Genomic DNA, 9,982 nt, shown 5'->3' on the forward strand with positions numbered 1-9,982 from the left:
GTGAACGTCCAGGTTCAGGGTGTTCAATAAGACCAGAAATTTCTAAGGTGAATCACAGGGCCTCTCAGCCACCAACACTAAGAAATTAAGAAAGCTCATTTTCATCATCTTCAAAGAAGACTTGTACCTTCTTAGCCTTTAGCTACAAAATATTTAAATAACATATTTTGGCTATAAAACCTGTGGGCTCTGCAAACTTATATACCACTGAATTCAATTACTATGGGATCATCTCTTCCTACACTATTTTACTGTGTTGAGAAATAGTTTTCTTGACACAAATTCCCAGGCAGATGCTTGAAATTCTGGTAGACAAGTGGGGAAAAGCAAGTGGCTGGGTCTGGATTTTGCAGCGGGTTATCTCTCAGGGAATGGGTCTGTAAGCAGACTACAAAAAAATCAAGACCTTGCCTTTCCATCTAAGGGGTTGTAAAAATAAACTTATAATGGAATTTTATAGTTTGAGAAATGAAAATATAAACAAAAAGCTCCTCCAACCTTCCTTTTCTCCTCTTCCCTTCATGGGGTAACAGTTGCTGTTCTGCAGTGACAAGATGAGTTAAAATAAAGTGACTTCAGAGATCCCCTGAGCTCCAAGATGCAGAGGGTTGAGGTTAAGCTCGAGGTTTGCCTGCTCAGCTCTTTTTTTTTTTTTTTTTTTTTATTAGGTCTTAAACCTTTCCTACACTGAATAAACACGCTTTTATAGGCTTTTTCTTCACAAATGGCAAGTTTTGTAACCTTATATGAAAAACTCTTGTTGCTGATTCAGACTAAATGCTCCTTCGCTGCTACCAGTCCCTCTGTCCCCAAGGGCCATGGTCCTCCAAAGAATAGTGCCATAGGCTGGTGCTTGCCTAGCCCCACTGGCCCCGTTCCCTTGCTGGGCCTACATCGGAGATTCAGGTCCAGTCTCTTTTGAACTTCATATCCCAGATCTAGTTTTGGTCACTTGAATATATCTGTTGATCTTACTGTGTGATGTGCATTATTTAAGTGCTAAGCACCTAACCAATTGCTGTGCCTACGCAGCCAAATGATCGCATGATTATAATATGATCGGGCATATACATGCTATCTTTAATTTAGCTGGTACAGGTAACAGCAAAAATGCAGCGAGCACAGATCCTTTTTGGGCCAGCAACTGCAGCACTGTGCCAGGTCCCCAGAGGGCTTGTACGGTTCATGTTCGGGTCTATGCTGCCACATCTTCACAGCTATCGTTACTGCTTTGCTACCACACCATCATTTGGCCGGGTAGACATGGCATTCAGAATTAAGCAGAAAAAGGTTTAGTTTAACCAGAAGTCTCTTTCTGTTAACTCTCCCAGAACCCTATCATTTATTATCTCATCTTCTTTTTGCTTTTATAGTTGCAAGTATCTCATCAAAAGAAATTACCAGCAAAATTACTCTGGTGCTTGTCTCTTCCTATTTCATCACCAACACACAACATATACCATTTACAATAACAAATCCTATCACTGTTGTGATGGCAGTGCTACACATTTGGTATGACACATGCAAAGGGAGAGCAGTGGAAGATGCAAGCAGCTCATGTTCTAACGGATAACAAAAGTTTGAACATGCATCTTTCTTGGCAGTGGTCTCCAAAACTGTGAACTGTTGAGATTTTAATTTTGAGGGCTATCCAGATCATGTCACTTAAATCCACCTTTTTTTTTTTTTTTTTTTTTTTCCTCCCCAGCTCATCAGCTGCAAGATGTTCTTTTTTCAGTATCTTCACTCTGGACACATTAAAATCAAACAAAGTCTTCCTTAGAGGAATACTTTATTACAATCTTCTTATCCTTTCTTTCTTGGTGTGTTACTATGCAAAGTGTCATATTTTATCCATGAGGGTGAGTTTTATATGCTTGCAAGATCAACTACAGAAAATGTGTCTTACTCTCAACTGAAGCCTTGCTCTGGAAGGGAATCAAGTTGAACCCATCTAGAAATCACCAGTATCTGTGTGAGTGCAAAATCATCTTCCACACACTTACCTATTGCTGTCCTTATTTTACATTTGCCTGTTTACTTTCCTTTAAGCCACCTTGAAGTAGAATTCATAGTCTTTTATCTTTGTTAATGGGACTACAGTTGCATCATATATTTATGTCACATTTTACTTGCCACCATTTCTCTCCTTTTCAAAACATACTGTAAGGATTACTTCCTTCGTACGTATGTTCTTGTAGTTCATGGGATGGTGCTGCTGAGAGGAAAATATTATAAATATCTGTAACACCTAGAGAAGAACAGAGGAAAATTCTAAAATAGTTTACAGAACTGATTCTTACCCTAATCATTCAGAAATAGTTTAGTGGAGAATCATTGACTTGGAATATTTTTGCGATCGGTGCTTATCCACTATGTAAAAAGGTTCCTGCTGACCTTAGTGGATTTTGGAAAAGGTTCTTGGGATGCCAGAATGGAAACTAGAATGAGATCTACAATCAATAAAATTTCAAGACACCATGTGTAATTGTTTCTTAACCATTTTGTTAAAGGTTTCTTTTGTGGCAATCATAAATGGGACAAATTTATTCAATTAATTTTGCTGTTTCAGTTTCTAATAGTGAGTAATATTCTAATGATTCATTATTTGAAATTCCTCCTAGAGCAAGTTCTGCAGCTAATACCTTTATTCATATACAGAACAACATTTTTAATCACATGAACGTATTTTTACCAAAGTAGGCCTTTGGTCTGCAGTTTTTCACAGGCAGTTCATTACAAATACTTAATATTAAAAACTTCTTTGTAATGGGAGACATAAGTCACATGATACTTAGTACTGAATTGGTAACCATAAATATTCCTACCAGTATACCCATTCTAAATGATTCTTAAGCCTGTCAAGGATAAGTGTAATAATTTCTGTATGAATACACCTGTAAAGCTTGCTTTGCTTTTTTGTAATGCTATTTTGTAATGCTTTCTACCAGAAAATGAATTTTTTTAAACATTTATGAAAAAGGGAGCTCTGTGTAATTAGAGCATAATTCAAGTGAATTGAATTCAGAAAAAATGAACTCATGTATTAGGTTGTCTTTACAGAAATAACTTTTCTTTACGAAAGAGATGAGATTAGGCTGTCAATTGGATCAAAATTACTTTAAAATGGATTATAATTCCTCGAGTAGATTTCCAATGTGAAAAAGAATGAAACAAGTAGTAGTGAAGAAGGTTCTCCTAATAAGAAGCGTTATGTCTGACCAGCTCTCTGGAGAAGTTTTACTGCTCTCCGCAGAGCAGTAACGTTCACTTCATTTTGTATCTCTAAACAGGCTGGAAAAAAGGTATCAATGTTACTTAGCTGCGATGCAAATAAATATTCATAACAGTGGCACATGCATAGCTAATTGAACAGTTTTTGTTAATATTATACTAGATATTCATGGACATGTGCCTTTTTCTATAATGAAAATACTGCCTAAGGCTAGCTTTGTTTTTCTTGTCAAGAACAATTTATGAGCTTTCATTTAAATGAATATAAACTTCTATTCTCATGACAAAATAATTCACCATTAATTTGGGTAAAGAATTTCTTTATTCCCTTTGTGGTGCATTTTATTGAAAAAGAAAAGCCTAGACGTATCTCAGAAATTTTCTCCTATGCATTCTGTCTAATTTCTGTAATAACTGGCATGAATATGTAGGGATTTCAGTGATTACTTGCTAAGTAAATATGGGATATGGGCATATGAGATATTTTATTTAAAATTAATCTGAAAAGAATTTTCTTGAAATAAATTATTCCTTCACAGATGTTTTAATTCATTGGTTTACACAGGCAACTTCGGAATATATACATTAAAAACACTGCCCTTCCCTTTATTTCTTTTTCTTATTTTGATTCTTGCTGTATTAATTGTAGCTGAGATCCTGGTCCTCAAGAATGTTTTGAAAGGTAAAGAGAGCTAGAGTAAGGTAAAGACAGATCCCACAAATGTAACTGAAAAAACATAATGTGGATGGAGATATTAGCTGCTGAGAAAGGGCTGAGGGCTCTTTCCTCCCCTTTATCAGGTAGCAAAGTACATATCACTTCCTTCATGGGACTCTTATTTTCTCATCTTATTAACTGTTTACACATTCTTCTCATTTAAATTTCAGTGATGTTACTTAAAGGTAACAAATGGTGCTAAGCACTGATTTAACTAATGAATTAATTCCGTTCAGATGGCAAATTAAGGTTGTCTAGTAAATAGAATATAACTCTTTCTATTAGAAGAGCGAACGTCAGGCTACTCTGCTGCCTGTAACACCTAGGTTATTGGCTACATTATGATTCTTTCACAAAGTAAGTGCCTAAATTGCAATTCTTGGCAATGCTCTTTTAATCAAGTGCTGATACCCACCACACAGTTCAAGCACCTAAAGGGGGAAAAGGCAAAAGTAGGTAAACATTAACTATTACTGGAGATGATGGATCCAAGGCTATGTACTAAGGAAGCTCTTGACTTATTTTAAAACGACTTTTCAGTGTGATAAATTAGTACTTAGAAAAATATCACTTATTTGGCTTTCAGGAGCGATAAGCTCCATATAGTGGTTTTTCAGGTAATTATAATGCAAAGCGTTATATGTTCTTATAATGCAGAGCTACAGTCACTCCTTGTTATGTTCTCTTTTGGATTCGGAAGCCTTTTTCCAGCCATGAAAAATTAGTTAATGGTGAAATCCGTTCAATCACAGCCATCTCATTCTGAGCAAGGGAGGTGACATTTTCTTTGCGATGCGTAGCCTTACCTCACGCTGGATTTGAGACGGTGTCACAGAGTAAACAAGCCAGCTTTGTTCTTCTGTTACTGACATCATTTAGACCAGACACTAATTAATCTGGAAAGCTAGAGAGGGAGAGGTTTTCTCATTAGGAAGAGGCAATCTAATGTGATTGGTATGGCCCATGGCTTGTGTTGCCTTTAAGTTCAGAGAAGCTATTTTTGGTTAAACATATGCTGCATCCTGACAACCTGCACAGTCCACACAGAGAATATAAGTATGATACTGAGCTTAAGAGAAGAAAAAGGATGAGACTAAATGAGGTATGTTCTGGGATGCCAGATCGTTAGAAAAGCTCTCTGATTTCTGGACAAAAAGGACTGACTTGCTTGCAGCCTATTATTTCGCTTACAAAAACAGAAACAACCTGGATGGAAGGTGGAATAAAAACTCTCTCTGAACAGGACAGTAAGAAAATAAAATTGGTATCAAATTCATTCAAGAAAAGTACACTTCATTTTTTACTTAGCGCTTGTCTCTATTAACAAGTTTTCTAACCGTGTGACCTTGATTGACTAGGATTTTTTTTTTTCTTGTGTAAGAATTAATGTAGATAGAGTGGAATTTTAAATAATTCTTAAAGACCATTATCTACCCATACAGGAGTAATGCAGCTTGAAAAAACAGAAAGACTTAAAACATTGTAAGGTTTGGGGTTCTTTCCCTCCCCTCTTTCCTCCTTGTTTCTATTTTTGTAAGTGAAAAAGTGCAGCAGAACTTCCCAGGTAGCTTCAAAAATTAGAAGATTTTCTGAATGCTGCTAGTTTGCAAAGTGAGGGGGGAGGAAGGAATCAGATGTGAGCTACAATGAATTGTGATTGACCCATTTTCACGTTTCTGTTCCTTTCCTGTTCTTGTTAGTACACTGCTTTGACAATGTCTCTAATCCTGAGAATGACTTCTGGCTTGCTGTGTCCTGTATGTCACCACATCCCTTCTTCCATGGTCTTTTTTTCCCCCAAAGTTTCCTGTCATGTCCAGCTTTTCTAATTTCATTTTTCTCACGGCAAAATATATTCTTTCCTCGTTTATAGGTTCTTCATCCTTTTAGCAAGCCATGATGTGTTTTATGACTTAACAGATCATCTGGAAAATGGCAACCTGCATGGGGTGGGTGGAATATTCCATGAGTTGTCCTGGACCAGGCGAGGTCCAAAGCAGCAGAGAGTGTTCCCAGCACCTCTGGCCAGGAGCAGCTCTGCTGTGGGAGCCAGCTCTGATCTGGGACAGCACAGGCCAGCAAAAACAGGACCCTTCTCATGGCCGATGTTTCCTTCCCAAAGGTTTCCCCACCCAACAGAGAACTGTGAACAGGCGCAAACTGTGATGATGATATGTAACAGTGCCACCTGGTGATTTTTTCATCACCAGTGAGACTTTTGAAGTGGTGTTGGCCAACTTCAGCTCCTTTCGTGTCAGAAGGAGTTTACTTTTAGTGGAAGTATTTGTGTTGCTGCAGGAGGCTCTTGGAAGTACTGGCTCGTTTGTTTTCCATATGTTGTAAACATCACCCCTTCTGCTACTCTTACCCAGCCTAGCTTTTTGCGTTATTTGGCTCCCAGTCTAGCAAGTGATAAAATTGCACTGGGCTAATTGTATTTAGATGGGTAGCTATACAAACAAACAGAAAAAGGGTCTGATTCAGATTCTTCAAGGCCAGATCATGCCTTGAAGATCTCCAGGAATGGAGAATGCTTTGTAAACAATGCCGGGTACTGGTAAGAAGCAATAACTCTATAAAATCCTTAATTGAGTCAGATTTCATGGTATTGCTCTGCTCTATGTTGAGAGAGGTAAATCTGTGAGTATTCCACAAGAATTACTGCATTTTCAGACTAATGAAGGGACATTAGCAAAATGCAAATGTATATTTCTTCCAAATCAATGGTCATATTTCTCAATTCAAGTTGCTGAAACTGTCCAGACTGTCTAAAACAATAAAGATTTTTACCATATATGGTGCATAAAAACATGCTCATGTAGCTTAATGTAAAAAAGGGGCTTATCATTAAATCCTTGTAAGATGTTGCTACATCTTACTGCCTGTCCAAACTGTTCCTGTAAAAGCTATTTAAATAATGCTTTAGAGAGTAACTGTATATTTGGCAGAGGAGCCTTTTACTATCAGCAAGCAGAAGTATATTTTTGTGTAACGTATCAGGAAAATATTTTGTGTACAGCAAATGCAGGAAAGTCTCATATAAGTCATTGTACAGGATAAAAAGCTGGATCAATGTGCACGGCTGCATCCTTTGCTAAAAAAAAAAAAAAAGTTGTCATCAGTTCTTAACCTTGCATATAGTTGAGAACTGAATTTGGTTCTTCCTGTAGCTACTCTCTTTCTCACAGTCAGGCATATTGGGAAGAAGCAGATCTGCAAATGGGTTACATTCTTTTCATTACAATGCACTGGATTGTTTAGTTTTATTTGTTGCGTGGTTCCATGCAGTAACAAAAATTTTAGATCTTCAACACTCTTGTCATTGGGCATGCTAGATTTGAAGTAGGAATCTTATAAAAATGTATTTTTCTTGTGATTTTAATATTCATAAGTTTCACTAATATTGGGGGTTTTAATTCCTTAAAAGGGAAAGCAATATTGATGAGGATAGAGACCATGTCTGGAAATTTCATTTTCATCTGATGTTGGCTTCATGAGTAGCCTTAGATCAACCTCATCTTTTTAGAGACCTGCTTTCCCATCTCATAAATGCAAACAAGGAGGCCGGTCTCCTTTAGCAATGTGCCCAGAGACTTGCTGATGGGAATGTTATGTCTTTTTGCTTCAGTTAATTTAGCAAAGCAAAAAGTATTAGACAACAACGCGCATATTCTCCTCTGTTCTGCAAGGCTGCCAACAGTCATGGCAAGTGACAAACAGGAGAGTACTTCTGTGACTTCCCTGTTTCTGTGAAACTCCTGACCCACCTACTTGGAGAGAGGTGTTTTATGGAGATTTGTTTGTTTATGGCCTTCCCAGGTCCTTAAGAAAAGGAAAACTTACTTTTTTGCATCTTAGGAAAAATAATGAAAACAGTGTTTTGCTTGTTTATTGAATCCCACTGCAAACAGATTAACAGCCTAAGCCCAATTCATCACCTCAGACTGCATTAAAAGTGCTATACCGTCACACCATTTAATGATGTCTTTTATGGTCACAATAAGATATTTATAATGAGAGACTTAAACTTTCATGTTTCTTAATTAAAGAGATTTTCTAAACTAGTTGTAACCTGCATTTGGCCTTATGGTGCCTCCCAGAATAACAATGATCTACCAGTTAATATGTAAGGGCTCACGACTGATTGTTGCTCCTCTTCTTCTGCATATTAAGTAGTGTTCATTAATTAATATTCAGCTTGCTTGCTTCTTGCACACAGGACATCATCTTTGCACTGGGTTCCCAGTAGACAAAAGAATAATTGTAGTTTAAATGAAAAGCTTTATAGATCCCTTTGAGTGGGGTGTTAAGATTACAGACATGAGAAAGAGTTCAGGGGCTAAAGAAATTTAGGATTTTTTTATTGCAACAAAAATGTGGCTTTAAATGGTTTGGTTTGGAAAGTCAAGCTACCTGTTATCGATATGAATTCCTTAATGTGTTCTCTAGGGGCTTATCTGTATAGAAACTGGACCAAGATTACCGAACTGGTTGAAACCTACACTTGCAGGTATTTCAGTACATCTACATTGCCACTCTTTTTTCCAGAGTAACACCATATTTTTAGGACTGGCTTTGAAATAGATGTCTCTCATTTTATTATGTCACTTAGTTGACTTACACTTATATGTAAGATCTGATTTATCTGGTTTCCAGCTTGCACAAATGAGATCAAAGTTTCCAATTCAAATCTATTTGTTGATGAGCTGAAGAATAAAATAGTCCACGCAATGACTTTTGTGGCTTTCAACTAATCGTTTTGCCAAGACAAACTATCAGATGGCAAAAGCAGTTTAGCTTGATAACTCTGCAGAAATTCTGAAAAACAAAAACACTGCAGCTCATCCCAGCACTAGCCCTTCCGAGAGTTAATATTGAGTGCAAGTGTATCTTATTTTGGAAACACTGATTCTACGGTCATTTTCTTTATTTAACTAATGTGATTAATTTCTACAGAAATGACATAATTAACATGCTCCAATACTGAAAGCAAAAGTTATAAATAGATATGATTTTGTGTGTGTGTGAGAAACTAACCCACAAAACACGCATTTATCCTGCATTCAAGCATCCTCAAACTACTAGAGAATTTACAACCACATCCGTACACTGTAGTCTGACCCTATATGCAGTCTCTTATAAAAGCAAATAAAAATACATACTTTAAAAAATTTGCCTCAACAGAAACTTAAAGTTTAGGTGTCTGTGCAGTCACCTGCAAAGCAGATCTGTTTTGCAGCTGCATGTTAGTTTCCTTATTTTTAAGGTAGCTCCCTGCCATGGGGCCAGGATTTTTTTGTTTGTTTATTTGCTTGATGCTTGCTTGCTTGGTTTTTTTTTTTTTTCCCTTTTTTTTTTTTTTTTTTTTAACAATAAGTCTCCCTTTGGGACATGTCACTTGAAGCTTGTGTTTGTCATGCTCCTGGTGCAGGGAAAAAACACACACTAAATTCAATCTTTAAATTAAGCTGTAACCAAGCTTGTATATTCATTAGAGGAGAAAAATTCTCTTCTGAGAAGTTCAAATTGTTTATTGATTTTCATTTCTGTGTTCAAGTGAAGCTTGAGTAAGTCTGTCTCACTGCAGTCCCTCTGGGGCAACACTGCCAACAAGTGCATCACATTTCAACCCAAGTGAGCAGTTAGCAACAAAAATCTGAGAATTCCTTTAAAACTATATTAATAAATAGTTAGAGGGTGAGATTTCCAGTTCAATATAGCTGATTCTTTTGCAAAGGGAATAACAGGCTTGAATTGCAGGCTGTAAATGACAATCCTCTTGAAAAGCCTTAAAGTAAAATCAGGTGAGTGGAAAGTGCAATTAGTGGCATGCCGTTTGGAGAGTGGGAGGAGGGGAGAAAGAGAGAGGAGGGGGGAACTGCTACATTTTTCTTAAAATTTTGTAATGTCATATTGACCTGATTCTCTCCAGCTGTAATCATCTTGTGAGTCTCTCAGCAAGGAGAAAAATACACACAATATTAGCTACCGACACTTAATATCTCTCTTTTTAGTCTCTTAAGAACATGT

The sequence above is a fragment of the Platalea leucorodia genome (genome assembly GCF_965183815.1).
Source record: "Platalea leucorodia genome assembly, chromosome: 3".
Taxonomy (NCBI): domain Eukaryota; kingdom Metazoa; phylum Chordata; class Aves; order Pelecaniformes; family Threskiornithidae; genus Platalea; species Platalea leucorodia.